Below are 18,550 nucleotides of genomic sequence, written 5' to 3' on the forward strand. Positions count from 1 at the left end.
CTCACAGAAGTCAAAAGCATGACTTATACATGTTAGATATGACAAGAGGAAAAACGATTGTAAAACTGCAATTGCATGCAGTGAACCAAAATGCATTCTGCTGATATATATATAATTAAAATAAATAAAGTTAAAAAACTATCTCATCTTAGCAATAGGGCTTAGAGATATTTTTAATGCCTCATTTTCAGAAACGGGCCGGCGATTACATTTGTAAATATTAACAATAACAACACAATTTCTAAGTTTTCAATATAAGTTTTAAAATATCCTGTACTGTGTGCTGCAGGTCTGCCTAGACAAAAGAGCGAGTATCCTGAGCAAGGCTCCCTCCATAGGCTCCTTGTCCACAGTCTCAGGGGCGCTCCCACCCCACACCCACATTCCGCTGGGTGCAGAGGTCTGGCACGCACCCTCCTCTCCTCTCCTCTCGGACCCGGAGTGGAAGTACAACCTACAGCCGAACTCACTCACCCAGCCACCCAGCGCTCCTTGCCCCTGACACCGGCGGATCCCGCGTTCCAGTCTGCTCTGGGCCCGCCCTCCTCGGGTGCCTCTAGAGCCCCTGGTGGTAATCCAGAGAAGTGCAGGAAGGGACACCACACTTAACCTGAGGAAATTTTGCAATTAAAATAATAACAATAGTGATAAAACAGGAATAGATAATTTTCATAGTTTGCTAAGACCAGAGTTAACACTAGGAGTACTAGTATTTTAGCTGAAACATGTAATTTCTGACTAACTTTTCATCTATCTTTACTCCTTCTTAGGGCTTCAGGGAATCAGGAAAGCTCACCACCTAGCAATCAGCAGTGATGAAGAAAACACTGACAAGAAGCTTGCTAGGAGGGTGCATTTGGTAATTAGAAAAATGCTACAGGAGATAGAATGATCTTCATTCATTCATCAGATGCTTTTCTGGTGTGTGCTGCATGTTCTGGGATCTGAATCTTTTATTTCTAATCTTAAAGCAAACATAAATTAATGATTTATGTTAAAGGTCCAACATTAAAAAAAAAACTATAAACAAAGCATTGTAGGTGTGTGTGTATTTGCATTCATGCAGCCAAGTATACACCAAATAGGGGAAAGAACTTGAAATTGGCATGAGCCTCCAATAAGAGAAACAGCTGATTCGCAGATCCAACTGTCACTAATTTAGGAGAACTGTAGATACAGATTGCCTAAATGAAACTGAACATGTGACATTTCTTGACCAATGCCTTCAGTCCTCTTCACACAGCTGGACAAGCCCAGGGCACTGGGAAGCTTGAGGACCTGCCCCTGAGAGGAAGAAGGATCGTGTTGGCCAGCTGCTGTGAAGCCGTGTCTCAAGATTCTCCACAGATTAAACACAACTCCACTTATTTCCCTTCTTCATTAGCTATGTTCTTCCTATAAATTCTTATTTCTACATGTCTTATTTAAATCTGAGAATGTATCTAATTTAACTTTCACACTGGGAGCCAATTTACTATTAAAATCTTCTGAATATGAAAATACTGTGAATAAAATATAGTATTATTTCTATTAAAAGTAATTTTCCCCATAAGCCCTCAAGCAACAAATCCTGGAGAACCAACAGACTTCAGAGAGAATAAATATCACCTTTGTGATATAAACTACATAGCTCAGCATCTATTTGGGTTCTCTCTGATAAGCTGTGTTTTCTATAATTAGTTCTTGGAAGCTAGGGCTTTAACAACCAACAGATGATGCATCTGATTACATACATCTCAACTCAAGAAGAATATTATCATAGACTGCATGTTTATGTTTTTCCCCAATGCACATTCTAGATCTTTGAAACTTTGTTTTCAATCCAGCCTGCCCAGCCAAGGTGTACCTTCTGTAGCTAACACTGCTGTCTCAGACAAATAGGCTTGACCTCTCAGAACTTCAAGTATACAAACAATACTGCGTGGATATTTTGAAAAGTGCTTACAGGAACATTTTGTCTGACTATGTGGAGACAGACTCTCAGACATGTTCCTGGTGTTCTTCAGGAATAGAATTAGAGATGCTTAGGATTAAAATGGATCTCAGAGTCAGCAGGCCAACAATTCACTCCACTCAAACACTGCCATGTCCTCAGTGTGGTCCTTGATGGTGTCCACTTGTGAGAGCCACTGGCGTTTCCAGAGTGCTCAGGCAGGTCCACCAGGGAAGGAGGGAGACAGAACCTCCTTCAATCACAGCACGAAGACTGTCAGTCACTGACACAACCATAGAGGGTTCCAGGGGAAAGATTTTAGTGTATGAAAGACATAAAAGGTGAGTCTGATTTTTTTTCACTCCTTTGGTAGTAGAGAGAAGGGAACAGAGCTGAGTTTATACTTGAAAGTATTTTTTTATTAAAAATGAAATTAAAAATCTAATCTTGATGTATAAAGAATAATGAGTCATGAGGAGGCAAAGTTTCTAAACATAATTTTGTAAATGAAGAATGTAAACTGCACATCTTTCAATACAGAAAGTTTAAAAAAGAATAACATCAATAAGTTTGGATTGAAGATCTCATTTACTAAATGGAGCAATTAGTATGAAAACAGAATGCCAGTTGACAAAAAGCTAAGAAATTTTTCTGCAAAATATATATATTTAAATTCTTGTTGACCTTCTAAAATGAGTTCAGAAAATATAGTGTGAAGGCAGTATATATTTACACTGAGACAGGTAATTTTATATATATAAATAAAATTTGGTGAGGGGGCTACCAGGGATTGAATTCAGGGGTGTTGGGAGTTTCCCTGAGAACTCCTCGGGCCTTTCAGATGAGAAGCCCCTAATGCAATATGGCGACGGGCAAATTGCCAGTGGGCGGATAACAAGTTGTTTTGAAAATTCACTAATGGGTCTTCCCATCTTCCTCACTCGTGAACAGTTGGTGATCTCCATGAATCTTATGCAGGGCGGACGTGCGTGCACCGTAGGTGATGACCTGACCTTTACTATGGTCCCAGGAGCTTCCTGGTCTAAGATAACTGACTTTCACTTTCTATATAAACTAGCAGCAGTTTGCAATAAAGCGCTTCATCTTTGTCACTGCTATCTGTGTGTGTCCACACACACATTTTAATCTCCGATGATGAGCCTTAGCCTTTCAAGGGGCACTCGACCACTGAGCCACATTCACAGCCCTATTTTGAATTTTATTTAGAGACGGTCTCACTGAGTGCTCAGTGGCCTGCAGTTGCTGAGGCTGGCTTAGAACTCAGGATCCTCCTGCCTCAACCTCCTGAGCTGCTGGGATTACAGGCACGTGCCTCCACATCTGGCAAAAGGGATATTTAAAAAAACTTGGCTGAGAGAATTGAGTTTAGATTCATCTGCCTGGAGATACTGCATTATTCACACTAACCAAATATATAAATATGTGATGGGCTGTAATTACCAAGTACAGTTTTTTTCTTCAAAAAACTGGAAGAAAAGAGTTGATATGGGTTTTTTTTCCTCCTTTGAAGTTAATAGATGAATATTATCATAGGCTGCATATTTGTGTTTTTTTCCCCAATGCGCATTCTAGGTCTTGACCTAGAATGTGATTGTGTTACGAGGTGGGGCCTTCCCAAGGTGAGATTGACATATTGGTGCTACCCTCATGAATGAGATTAGTGCCCTTATTAAAGAGATTACAATGAACTCCTGGTTGGTTTTGCCATATGAGGGCACTTTAAGAAGATGCCATTTACAAAGTAGGAAGTAGGTCCATATAATGTAATATTATTCAGCCTTAGAAAGGAAGAGAATTCTGACATCACTACATGTATGAATCTTGAAAATAGTAAGTGAAATAGTCAGACACAAAAAGAAAAATAAAATATATTTTTTGTGGTACTGGGGATTGAAAAAATAAAATATTGAATGAGTACACTTATATGAGATATACTGAAACCCAAGTCTACTAAAGTCTCTTATGGAAAATAGTAAAGTATTTGCATGTAACCTAAACATATTATCCAGTATGCTTTAAATAATTTCTAGATTGCTTATAATACTTAGTACAATATAAATGCTATGTAAATAGTTGTTATATTGTACTATTTAGGAAATAATATCAAGAAAAAATCTACACGTTCAGTACACATGCAATTTTATTTTCAAAAAATATATATATATGTATACGTATATGTTTGAAAAAGCAAATTTCCAAAGGCAAATTTAAGGAGCTATATCCAAAAAAATCTTCCAATCTTCAGCCCAATATTTGCTACCAGAAGTGCCTTCAAGTTAATTAAGGAAGTTATTGGTTAACTTTAATGTGGATAACTGTAGTTCTGGGAGAATAACGACATTCTCTGACTAGGAAAAAGAAAAGCTGAATTCACAAATCCAGCTTTGTAATGTTCCAATTGGTAGCTGGAAGTAAGCACTCAGCTAGAACGTAGGATTTTATTCATAGAGTAATCAATACATGCCTGGAGGCATGGGCTGACTCCACTTGAGTGGCTGGATTATAGGAGACAGGTCTGGGGAGCAAAGTAATCCTATTCATCTGATGTGCGGCAGCTGGCAAAAAAAAAAAGACAAAGTTCACATAGCAACTCAAGTTTTCAGACCATGATCTGCAAGTAACAGGTACAGAGAAGGCAATTTGTGTGTTCATTTAATTTTCAGATTATAAAGAATCAAAGAAGAAAGGCTTAATATGTCATGACTGACAGTGCATTCAGCTTCCAGAACTCTATAGCTTGGCTCCTGATGATTGACAGTGTGGGGATGATTACAGATTATTATTTCTACCAATACTGTGGATAAAATCAATGCTAGAAATCAAAACACATGAACGGGTACTGCCTAACAATATGTGGTAAATAACCCTGGATACTAATTCTTCATGTCACAACTCAAAGAAGCTAGATAGGAGCCAGGCACAGTGGTGCATGCTTGTAATCCCAGTGGCTCTGGAGGTTGAGGTAGGAGGATCACGAGTTCAAAGACAGCCTCAGCAAAAGTGAGGCACTAAAGAACTCAGTGAGACCCTGTCTCTAAATAAAATACAAAATACTGGTCTAGTGCCCCTGAATTCAGTTCCTGGTACAAAGAAAGAAAGAAAGAAAGAAAAAACTAGAATAGCTAAAGCTGGAGGCATCAGGAAACCCAATTTCAAATTATACTACAGAGCTATGGTATAGCATAAAAACAGACACATAAACCAATGTGAATATAATATAAAACACAACTACAGTTATCTGATTCTTGAAAAATGTGCCCCAAACATACACTTGAGAAAAGACAGACCCTTTAGTAAAAAGGTAAACTAGGAAGTCATATATTCAAGAATGAAGCTAATTCCTATCTCTCACCCTATATAAAAGTCAACTCAAAATGGAAAAAGACCTAAACATTAGACCAGAGACTTTGCAAACTGCTGGAAGAAAACATAAAAATAGCACTCCAACATTTAGGTGCAGGCAATGATTTCTTCAATAGGACTCCTAAAACTCAGAAAGTAATACCAAGAAATTGATAAATGGAATGACACAAAATTTAAAAGCTTATGTGCAACAAAGGAAACAATGGAATGAAGAGAGAGTCTATAGAATGGGAGACAATCTTTGCCAGCTACTCTTCCAACATAGTATTAACATGTAAATTATATAAAGAACTCAGTCTCAATCCCTGCCCCCCACACAACCAACCAAATAAACCATTCAGGAAATGGGCAAATCAACAGAACAGATACTTCTTGAAAGAAGTACAAATGGCCAACAATTACAGAAAGAAAAAAATATCATCTTTAGCTACCAGGAACAGGCAAATCAAAACTACACCGAAATTCCATCTAGTTCTAATTAGGATTGGCAATCATCTAGAACACAAATAACAATAAGTGTTGATGAGGATGTACAGAAAAAGAGTTCTTATACACTGCTAGTGGGAATATAAATTAGTACAATCTTTATGAAAATCATTTTGGAGGATCCTCAGAAAACCAAAGACAGAGTTACCATATTATCCAGGTATATCACTACTCAGAATTTATCCAAAGAATTAAAGTTAGCATACTTGATATATATACATGCATGTTTATTTCAGCACAATTCAAAACAGTAAAGTAATGGAATCAGCCTAGGAATCCATAAACAGATGACTAGATAAAGGAAATGTTTATATATATATATATATATATACACACACACACACACACACACACACACACACACACACAAATAGTGGGGGCTGGGGATGTGGCTGAAGCGGTAGCGAGCTCACCTGGCATGCATGCGGCCCTGGTTCCATCCTCAGCACCACATACAAACAAAGATGTTGTGTCCGCCAAAAACTAAAAAAACTCTCTCTCTCTCTCTCTCTTTAAAAAAATAAATAAATAAATACAAAATAGTGGTCTAGTGCCTCTAGACCACACACACATACACACACACACACACACAATGGAGTTTTACTCAGTCATGATTAAGAATAAAATTATGTCATTTGTAGGAAAATGGATGGAACTGGAAATGATCATGTTAAGTAAAATAGGCCAGACTTAGACAAATATTGGATGTTTTCTCTCTACATGTAGTATATAGGAAGAAAAGAAGACATTATGAAAGCAGTAGGGAGACTACCAGGGAAAGGGAAAGAGACAAGGGGCAGGTTAAGTAGGAGGGGAGTAGATACAATCAATCAAGCATGTTGAATGTATGTATGGAAATTTCACATTGAAACCGATTATTTTGTGCTATAATAAATGTTTTGAAGTAGTTTTGGTTTAAAGCACAGTAAAGCAAAACCCTTAAAACTGGTCTTGAAAGAAGTTGTTGATGAGTGAGCCATTTGCCAGGTGCATAAGCCATTGCCTTGAGAGGATAGCTGCTTTCCAGAGGAGCAAACTCTTTCCTGGTCATTGTTTCCATTGTTTTCAAGATTTACCTTTGGGATGATAAGTCCCTAGAACAAAGAGTGACTCCTGTTGATAGGACACAGTCAGCTCTGCGGCTGGAGGTGATCTCATGTGAAAATTTCATTTTTTGTGAAATTTTACATTTCTTATTCTTGTTTTTCATTTGAAACATACTCCACTTTAAACATGTCCTATGTAAACAGATTTCCCTAACATTCTTCCCTTAAAAATATTTATTAAGCTGAGTGTTGATTAACTTGAGAATTATAAACTCCTGGGGGCTCAGTCTGAGGAGGACCCTAAGATTTTATGGCCTTTACCTCTTGAAGGCCTGCAGAGTTCTTAAAAGTGAAATTCATGTTTTTGACAAAGGGAAGGGAAAAGTAACATTTTGAAATAAGCCCAAAGCATTCTACACAGAAAAGGATTATCCTAGAAGGTAAATGACTTCACCAAAGCCTTATTCAATTTGGGGAAAGGGAAATTACCCAACTCTAGCACTCCATATCCATCCTGCCTCACCTAAGAGGGACAGTAAAGCTAAGAAGCACAAGTGAATGGCACAGCTCAGAGGCCTAGGGCTACTAAAATTCTGAGACTCAAAGGATTCCAGATGCACCTTCTCTTTCCAAACAACATGAATAAGGTTGCTGTATAATAATGGTGGATTACACATGGAAGAACTGCAAGACTTGGATTTCATCTATGAGGTGATTTCTAGTGACACAAAAAACAACAGAGGAGATACAAAGACACTAGAGGAAATTTTATCCTCTCACATACACATTTAATGCAAACAGCAAGCACAACCTAACTGCTAACTAGATAAACATAACATCTCACAACAATAGCTTATCTAGTCATCCTCCCTTACCCACAGAGATACTCTCAAGATCTACAGTGGATGGCAGAAACCACAAGAAGCACTAAATCCTACATATGTATGCTATGTTTTTGCTCTACATATATACCTATGATAAATTTAGTTTATAAATTAAGCACAGTAAAAGCTTAAAAGTAAGTAATAATAAAATAGAATAATTAAAACTATACTGCAAAACTATACTTAAATATAAAACTATACTTAAAAGTTAAGGTAGTTTATCTGAAAATATCTTAAAGTCCTCCTCCTCCTTTCCTCCTCCTCTTCCTCCTCCTCCTCCTCCTCCTCCTCTTCTTCTTCTTCTTCTTTTTCTATGATGTGAGATGGTGCCAGGTATATGTGATAAGATGCTATGAGTGAATGATGTAGGCATAGTGAGGCAGCATTAGGCTACTAATGACCTGACAATACATCAGAAGGAGCATCATGGTGTTGAGTATGAAGAATATATGGTGTAGATATGCTTGCCACAGGGATAATTTACATCCTAGGAAGGGCAGAGAAGAATGGCATGAGATTTCATCACACTTCTCAGAACAGTGCACAATTCATATTTTAAGAATTACTTAGAATTTTCCATTTAGAATTTTCAGACCATACTTGGCCACCGGTAAATAAAACTGTATAAAGTGAAATCATGGACAAAGGGCAACCCCTATACCTCATTTCAGAGCCTTATATATTATGTCTGACTCTCAAAGAAAACTGACAAGAATGCTTAAATACAAGAAAAAACACAATTTGGAGAGACCCAAAGCGAGCATGAAAATCAGAATCAAATAAGGTAGAATTGTAGGAATTATGAGACAAGGAATTTAAAATAACTATGGTTACTATGACAAAAGTCTACTAGAAAATAGTGAGCAAGATGCAACAATAGAGGGGTAATGCAAGCAGAAAGTTGGATAATCTAATAAAGACTGAAAAAATTGCTAAAAATCAAAATACTACAGGAAAACAATGACTGTCTTTGATTAGTTCATCAGTAAATTGGACACAGTCAATGAAAGGCTCAAAAACCTTGAAAATAGGCGAACAAAAACATTTCAATCTAAAATGCAAAGAGGAAAAAAAATTGGAAAAAAAACCCCGAAGAATTTCCAAGAACTTTGTGATAAGGGCAAAAGGTGTAATATGCACAATGGGTATTCTAGAAATTAAAAAATGATAAAAAGGAACAGAAATTTTAAAGCAATCTCGATGGAAGAGTTTTCTAACATTAATGACAGACACCAAACCACAAATTCATGAAGATCTGAAAAATACTACAAACAACAATCTGCACATAGGCAAATCATATCCAAACTGCAGAAAATCATAGAAAAAAATGTTCAAAGCCAGAGAAGGGGAACAAAACTTTAAATATGAACCAGTTTGAGACTTTTATCAAATTTGTCAGAAACTATACAATCAAGAAGGAGAAATGAAATATCTAAAGTGTTATAAAAACCGATCAATAATTATGAACCAAGGCCTCAGGCAGCCATGGCATCCAGCTGATTCTAAAGCCCCACTTCCACCCCGACAGGCCAGCAGCCTGGCCCCAGAGTTTAATCAGCCAATGGGGAAGATTGGCAGGAGCAAGGCCCGGCAAACAAAAGTGCACCAACCACATGGTGCCCTGAGTCTGGACCCATTGGGCCCATAGTGAGGTGCGGTATCACACCAAAGTCCGAGCTTGCAGGGGCTTCAGCCTGGAAGATTTGAAGGTGGCAGGCATCCACAAGAAAGTGGCCCAGACCATCAGCATCTTTGTGGACCCCAGAGGCGGAACAAATGCACACTGTCGCTACAGGCCAACGTGCAACGGCTGAAGGAGTACTGCTTCAAGCTCATCCTCTTCCCCAGAAAGCCCTCCACTCCCAGAAGGGAGACAGTTCTGCTGAAGAACTCTAACTGGCCACCCAGCTGACAGGCCCAGTAATGCCTATCCAGAACATGTACAGAAAGAGAAAGTCAGAGTCTAGGCATTTGCCAGTCTCCTCATGGATCCGGCCAATGGCCACCACTTTGGCATCTGGGCAAAAAGGGCCAAGGAAGCTGCAGAACAGGAAGTCACTGTGGGGCCTTATAATAAGTGCTCTCCGTGAAGCTAAAAAAAAAAAAAAAAAGAAGAAAAAAAGTTAAGAATAAAGACTCACTGAAATATAAATGGAGGAAATTTGTTAATAGCTCTACCTTACAAAAAATTTTAAAGGAAATTTTCTGAAAAAAGAAAAATTAATAAGTAAGAAAGTTGGATCTACATAAAGAAGGGAGGAACATTAAATAATGAAGGTAAAATAAAATCCTCACTTTTTATTCTATCTAATCAAATAGAAAAATAATAACTGGATTGTATTGGGCAATAATAATACAAGGGTAGGCAAAAATGAATGACAGCAATGTTATGTTATGTGAGAAAGAAACTGGGAATATTCTGCTACAATGTAACAGTACTAACCCTGAAGCTATATAGTATTATTTGAGAGTGGATTTTGAATAGGTGTGTGTGTGTGTGTGTGTGTGTGTGTGTGTGTGTGTGCCATACTAACACTAATCTATAATTATGCATCTAAAAGCAAGGCATCAAACTATGTAAGGAAATATTGAAAAAATTGCAAGCAGAAATAGGCGAGTTATTTTTTTTACTTGGAGAACTCAATGTCCTTCAACGAATAATCCACAGAACTAGCATTGAACCAAATAGTTCCATATCATGGTTTACAAATGATGTGTCATCCTAAAGCTCATGTACGAGACAATGCAAGAATTTTCAGAGGTGAATTGATTAGATTGTGAGAACTTTAAATTAATTGGAGATTAATCCACTGATAAAGATTCACTGGGTGGTAACTGGAGGAAGAAGGTCACTGAAGGCATGATTTGGGGGTTTATATTGTATTACATTCTGACAGAGGATTTGTCTTCATTTTACCTAAATCTTGAGACTTTCTGTGAGGCTGAGTTTAGAGGTGAGAGGCTAATTAATCTGGTGGAGAAAATTTTAAGGCAGCATAGCATTCCTGCAGAGGCTTATATATTGCTGGTGGGTTTTAGCCAAGTTTACTATGATAATCAGGAGCAGAAAACAGAGAAGAAAGATTTAAAAAACTTTCAGTGTAGCCATAAAAGTGAGAATAAAACTAGGGATAAGGGAGATATGGTTTTTAAAAGACACAGCCACTAAAGGGAAGCTAGAAACAATAAGAAAGATGGCTTGAGGACATCTCAGGACTGGCATCTCAGGCTCCAGGGTATAAAAGTAAAATTCCTCTGAGAAGAAGCCATGGGAGCATGCTGCTTAAACGGGGCAGGGATGGGGGGCTTAAAAGTCATTTCACTATGCTAAGCTGCCCAGGCACTCAGAAGCTGCTGTAGCCATGGTCCCAGAAGCTTTGACTAGTGCTTGAGATTACGGCACACCTTGGTGTCAACCACATGGTGTTGATTCTTCAGGTTTGCAGGATACTGGAGTTAGGGGCTCATGAAGCTTCCACTGAGATGTCAAAGGAAGGTCTGATAGGCCAGGCAAAGTGTAGCAGGGTTGAAATCCTCACAGGCAGCCTGAGAGGGTGATGCATGAAGATGTGAGAAGGAAGCCAGAGCTGCAATTGAGACTGCAAGACTAAGAGATGCCAGTAATTTGAAATGTCTGCAAAAGAAAGCTGCAGGAATCAAGGAAACTGCAACCAGCAATTGCACAGGAATAGAGCTACACAAGCTCTTTGGATGGAACATTAGGATGCCATGTGCTCCAGATGCTGGACATGGAGCTACAGGACTCATTTGCCCACCTGGATTTCAGTCTTGCTTTCTTTGGTCCCATTTCTTCTTTCTATGCTTATTTCTCTCTGTGGAATGGAAATGTTTAATCTGTGCCACTCTCAACAGCTAAGAGCTTGTCTTGAGTCTCAGATGAGATTTTGAACTTGGACTCTTGGGCAATCCTGGAAATGTTAAAACTAAGGAGACTTCTGGAAATTGACTAATTGGGGAGCTGGTGGTAGAATGTTATGGTTTAGCTATAAGGTGTCCCCCAAAAGCTCATGTGTAAAACAATGCAAAAATTTTCAGAGGTCAAATAATTAGATTATAAGAAGTATAACCTAATCAGTGGATTCATTTGCTGATAAAGACTGGTTGGATGGTAACTGTAGTCAGGGAGCTTGTGGCTGGAGAAAGCAGATCACTGGGGGTATGACTTTGGGATTTGTATTTTGTCCTTGGTGAGTGGAGCTCTTTCTCTGCTTCCTGGTTGCCATGTGCTCTGCTGCTTCCCTCCACCATATCCTGCCATGATGTTCTGCCTCACCTTAGGCCCAGAGAAATGAAATCAACCAGCCATGAACGGAACCTCTAAAACCTCAAATAAACTTTCCTCCTTTAAGTCCTTCTTGTTCTGCCCTTTTAGTCACAGCAATGCAAAAGCTGACTAAAACACAATTATTAACTGGAAATATTTGACATCTATAGACTACTCCATCCAACAACAGCGGGATTCACATCCTTCTCAAGATCACATAGAACTCTAACCAAGATAGATCACATGCTAGGATATAAAATGTAACTGAACAAATTAAAAGAATAATGATCATATAAAACATGCCCTAGACAACAATGGAGCAAAGTAGAAAATATAGTAGAATAATACAACAAAACTCCCCAAATATTGACATGAGACAGTACATGAGCCAAATAGTTCAAGAATTCAATCCTGAATTCAAGAGAAATTCAGAATTATTTTGAAAATTAAGACACTTGGCCAAAATTTGAGGAATGTAGAGAAAACAGTACTTAAAAAGAAGATTTTAGCACTGGATGCCTATATTAAAGAGAAGAAAGATAAATCATTGATAATTTAAGCATTCATCTTAGGAAAATAGAGAAAGAGCTTAAATAAAGCAGAAAAAAGAGAGACAAAAAGTTAGAACAAAAATCAGTGAAATATTTAAAATGGAAATCAATATCAAAAAGTTCACAAAATTCAAAGCTAATTTTTTGAAAAGATCAACAAAATTGATAGAAACCCATGCCAGGATAATTGGGAGAGAAGGGGAAACAGCAAAGAGAGAAGAAGGAGGAGGCAGGAAGAAGAGGAAGGAGAAGAGGAAACAGACATAAAAGATTTTAAAACTACTAATATCAGAAATAAAAAGAGGGCTGGGGATGTGGCTCAAGCGGTAGCACGCTCGCCTGGCACGCGTGCGGCCTGGGTTCGATCCTCAGCACCACATACAAACAAAGATGTTGTGTACACCGATAACTGAAAAATAAATATTGAAATTCTCTCTCTCCTCTCTCTCTCCCTCTCTCACTCTCTCTTTAAAAAAAAAAAAAAAGAAATAAAAAGAAGTTCATGGCCACTGATGTCAAGGACCTTAAAAGGTTCACAAAAGAATATCATGCAAATTATATATGTTTATAAATTTGAAAATTTCTGATTACATGAAAGACACAAACTACCAACTCAGGATCTTCACATATTCATGATGCTATAACAGAATACCACAAACCAGGTGGATTGATATTCTTTTGAATTGACACAGAAAATTATTTTTCATCTTACTGGAGGCTGAGTGGGTTCAAAATCAATTCAAGCCATCAGCAGTTCAGTGTCTAATGAGGATCCACTTCCTGGAATATAGAAGGATGTGTTCTCACATAGCAGAAAGGGTGAGGACCCCTGTGGCCTCTTTTATCAAAGCACTAATCCCATTCCTTAACTTCGCAAAGTCCCCTCCTCCTAATACCATCACATAGGAGACAATGTTTCAACTAATACATTTTAAAGGGATACAAACTCAGTCTATAGCATTCACAAAAGCAGAAATAATCTTGTATGGTTCTATATCTGGAATGGAAACAGGTGAATAATAAACAGCCTTCCAAGGAAGAAAGCACACCAGGCACAAAAATTTCACTGTGAATTCTACCAAAAATTTAAGGAAGATATGATAACAATTATTTACCATCTCTCCCAGAAAAATGGAAGAATAGGGAACATTTCCCAAATCTTTCCATGGGGCTATATGCCAAAACAAGATGAAGGCATAAATAGAAAAAATATGTGCTGACCAATATCTTTCATGAACATAGATTTTTTAAAAAAATCCTCAACAAAGTATTAGCAAACAGAATCTAGCAATACAGAATAGCAATTCTACAGCAAGACCAAGAGATATTTACTCCAGGTGTGCGAGGCTGGCTCAGCATTCAAAATATAGTTAAAGTGATTAATTCATCAATCAGACTAAAGAAGAAAAATCATTTGATCATATAAACAGACCCAGAAAATGCATTTGGCAGACTCCAATGTTCATTCATAACTAAGACTTTCATGAAACTAGGAATGTAATGGAAATTCATCAACTTGACTAAAAATCTATCAAAAACAAAGCAAAAAACCCAACAGCCAATCTCATACATACTGTGAAAACCTGGGTGTTTGCTCCTAAGATCAAAAGGACAGCATGTATGCCTCCTCTTACTGCTCCTGTATTCTTAGCTAATGCAGTAAGACAATAAAATAAAATGAAAGGTACACAGATTTGGAAAAAAGAAATTAAATGCTCTTTATTCACAGATGACTTGACTTTCTACGTTGGAAATCTCAAAGATTCAACCAGAAAAACTTCTATAATTAATAAGTTACTATATAATGTTACATGATATGAAATTACTATACAAATTCAACTACTTTCCTATATATATCCTCAATGAACAATTGCAATATGAAATTAAAAACCCAATATAATTTGCACTAGTATCAAGAAAAAAATACTTGGAACATAACCTGGTAAGTGTGGTCAAGGAGGTCTGGGTTTGTGGATCAGTGGTAAAGTGCTGGCCTGGCACTTGTGAGGCATTGGGTTCTATCCTCAACACCAAATAAAAATAAATAAATAAAATAAAAGTATTGTGTCAATCTACAACTAAAAAAATATTTTAAAAAAATGTCGTGGGGAAATGAGGAAAGTTTTAAACCTCTGATGAAAAGAATAAATGAAGAATTAAATGAATGAAGAGCCATACCATGCTCATAGATAAGAAAAATCAATGTTGTCAAGAGGTCACTTCTCTCCAACTTGATCTACACATTCAATACAATTCTAGTGAAGGCACCAACAACTTATTTTGTGGAAGTTGGTGAACTTATTCTAAAATTTATATAGAAAGGCAGAAGACCCATAATAGTCAACAATACCGGAGAAGAAGAAAAATGTTGTTGAACTTGCAAATTGATCTGTGGAACAGAATAGAGAGTCCAGAAATAAAAGCACATAAATGTGGTTAACTGCTCTTTTGCAAAAAAAGCAAAGGTGATTCAACGCAGGAAAGATAGTCTTTCCAAATTGAATGAAGTCATTGTATGTTTATACATAGGAGGAGGGAGAAAAAGGATAAATGAAGAAGCAGCAGCAGCAAAAGAAAAGGAATTTAGATACTATCTGTGTTATTTAGTTTTTCATTGCTGTTACTAAAGTATCCAGCACAAATCACTTAGAGAAGGAAAGATTAATTTTGGCTCACAGTTTCAGAGGTTTGAGTCCTTGGTTAGCTGGCTCCATTTCCTGAACCTGAGGTGAAACAGAATGTCATGGTGGAAGGCTTAGTGAAGAAAAGCTGTTCAGTTCAGGGCAACCAGGAAACAGAGAAAGAGAGGGAGAGAACGTGGCTGAGGAGAAGATAAAACTCCAGGTCAACTTCTAAGTGACCTACTTGCTCCAAATAGGTCTCACCTCCCAGACGTCCATTTGGCTATCACTGGATTAATCCCCTGATGAGTTCAGAGCACTTATGATCCAGTCATTGCCTAAAAGCTCCACCTCTGTATCTTGATGCTTTGGGGACCATGCTTTCAGCACATGAGTTCTTTGGGGGACATTCCAGATTCGAACCATAATAGGAACACAACCCTTGTTCCTTTCAATAAATCAATAAATATTAACTCAACCTGTGTCTTTATTAACATCATTTTGAATTGAGAAGAAATAACTGTGTATACTAATGGGGTGCCATATGATTTTATACACACATGCACACACACCACACACAATGTGGAATTCTTAAAAAGTCAAGCTCATTAATATGTCTATTTAGTCCTTTGCTGATCTATTATATTTTTGTGGTGAAACATTTTAAACTCACTTTTAGTTATTTTGAAATTTATAATAAGGGAATTTCTCAGAGTACAAGAACTGGGTGAAAGCAGGATACTTCCTGCTGCTGCTGCACAGCTGCCTGCAAGGCTCGATCCACTGTGAGATGCTGTCCTTTCATTGCAGCCTGCTCACCCTGGCCCCTGGCCTGGGCCCCAGCTCCACCTATTGCAGGTGGTGCCCATCAGTTTCAGCCACAGTGTCAGGTGTTTGCGGAGTGGAAACAGGAGATTTTGAGACACCACAACAGAAATGGATACATGCACTGGGGAAACTGCTGGCTGGGCCGCTGGCCCATGGATGCTTGGGAGGTAACCAAGGCCTACATGCCCCAACAACTAACAGACAAATGAGGACTTAAGGAATAAGATGCAGCTGCTCTTTAAAATTTCATCAACTCCTGTGATCACTTTTTGGTTGATTGAAAGAAAGTCACAGAGGTGATTAAGTGTCGAAATGAGATCATGCACTTTTCAGAGATGAAAGTATCATCTATATGACTCCAAGATATAGATCCAAAATTTTCTGAATGAATTCAAGAATATCGCAAAGATTGTGGCATGACAGTATAGAATAGAACAGTTGACATCTAACTGGGCTGTTCACATCCCTAGGATCAGCAAGATGGGTATAAATGTGAAACCGGAAGTTACCTGAGTGCAAGCCAAGTAAATGAAATCAAAATAGAATTACTGAAGGAAGAACTTGAAGAGATGTATCTTCAAGCAGAAGAACAAGAGGTGTTGCCTGAAGAGATCTCAAATTGACTGGAAGTGGTGAAGGAATTTCTAAGAAACAATGAAAATCTTAGAAATGGTCTTAGAGAAGACATGCAGAAGCTTGACAGCCTCCATGCACCGGATCAAAAAAGAGATTCAAAGGAACCTGGGAGACAGACACCTGAGAGAAAGGACTGAGGTTGACCTTCAACAAAAAGCAGGCAGGTCCTGTGAAAGTTAGCATGGCTTCCAGCTCAGGCATCCTTTCTGTGAAAAAGAAATATATATATAAATATATATATTTTTTTCCAAAAATTTGGGGTTATGTAATATATACCAATCTAAAAATATTAGATACTCTTCTGCCATTGCTGTTAGCATCCAGTTTGTTTGTTTTTTTTTTTTTTTTTTTTTTTTTTTTTTTTTTGCTATTTCGAAGGTTAGATTCTTTTCTGGTCCTGACCTCTAGCTGCTTATCATGGTAAATGTCAGGCTTGTGTCAAGGGCTCCTACAGAGTGTTCTGTCCCCTGCTAGATGTGTCATATCCCCCTGCTTGCTGCCTGACAGTGTCATTCATGCAGATGGCCAGAGGTGGGCTGGAACATAAATGTTGAGATAGAAACTCTCCTATTTTGGAAGAAGGCAAGAGGAAAAACTGCCTGGAAGGTTATTTTCTAGCCAACTTAATACAGAACTGAACTGTTACTAACAGGTTTGAATAGATTGAGATTATAGGCCAGGGGACAGCCATGGTGGTCAGTGCACAACTGGATAACAGTGAGTGACTTGACTGACCAATGTAGGGGCAGGGCCCAGGACCATTTCATCTCAGGGACATCAAGAGGAAGGCTCAGTTGGCAACTTGTTTATGATGTACTTATGGGAAGTAAACTCTGTGGCTGCCATGGCTATTTTTGTGCAGTTATATATCTAATGCTGGGTGCAGGGCCTGACCCTCATTGCCCAGTGGGTGGGTATTAATCTAGCTGAATATTCATCTGTTGGCCTTTGAGTATTTATAGGTATAAATGACATACTGTTAATTAAGCCTGGTCCTTCGTTATGAAATGTAAGAGTGAAATTTCAACATTCTTATAAAATTAAAACAGCATTTCCTTTCAACAGATTCACAAATTCATTCGTACTTATTCTATTTTTTTTACCCCTCAAATTCTCCAACTCCTGACTTCACCCTGTTTGTTCTTGAATCGCACAAGCACTGCATCATTGTATGCAGTGGTCTATGGGGTAGGCCTCACTTTCACCTTACCCTTATCTGATCTTTTGCAAAGCTAGTGGTACTAAACTGGGTAAGATCACCTCTGAACCTTAGGGGCAGAATTGCCATGTTCCCAGAACTTTGCTTGGAAGAAGTGCACCATACCAAGCCTGAACAAATGTGCTCCTTTGCCTATTCAGCTTCCCATCAAGGTTGTAATTTGTAGAGAATGAGTGGAGGGAGGAGGTATATTTGGCATAAATGTTTACATTAAAATGCATTTAATATAATTCTGGAAAGCCTGGGTGAATGCAAATATGCCTACAACTTCATACTTTAGTCTTCCCAATTGCTGTGCAGTTTTTAGTCTTGTGTTTTTCTTTTTTCCTTCATTTCATTGAGTTCTTTGAGAAGCTTTCAGTGGTAAAGAAATAATTTTCATTCTGCAACTTTACCAAACTAAGGAACTTTAATGAAATATCTCCTAGCTTCTAGCTCTGAGATACAAAATGTGGAATCAAATGGAATCTTGTTGATTCACTAACCAGTTTAAGTCCTGATTTCTAACTCTAGGAACTTTGGGATGTGAACTGTTCCACTTTGTACCTGTGTCTAATTAATTTTTCCCCATTTATCCAAAAAGCACTTATCAAATGTCAACTATGTTAGAGACACTGAAGTAGATGCACATATAAGGATTCGTAAAGTATAGATAATGATATATCAGCTGTCATTTC

At 37.9% G+C, this 18,550-nt stretch overlaps 1 pseudogene across 1 annotated transcript in view; it reads left to right on the forward strand.

Moving 5' to 3' along the window:
- LOC308631401 (uncharacterized protein CXorf38-like) overlaps nucleotides 1-16,791 on the forward strand; it is a 31,253-nt pseudogene extending 14,462 nt beyond the window's left edge. The window contains exons 2-4 of the transcript in view: nucleotides 9,382-9,500; nucleotides 15,904-16,194; nucleotides 16,315-16,791. The product of the transcript in view is annotated as an uncharacterized protein CXorf38-like (transcript). The remainder of the gene's footprint in view (nucleotides 1-9,381; nucleotides 9,501-15,903; nucleotides 16,195-16,314) is intronic.
- The last annotated feature ends 1,759 nt before the right edge of the window (nucleotides 16,792-18,550 follow it).

The sequence above is a fragment of the Spermophilus citellus genome (assembly GCF_964194105.1).
Source record: "Spermophilus citellus genome assembly, chromosome: 12".
Taxonomy (NCBI): Eukaryota; Metazoa; Chordata; class Mammalia; order Rodentia; family Sciuridae; genus Spermophilus; species Spermophilus citellus.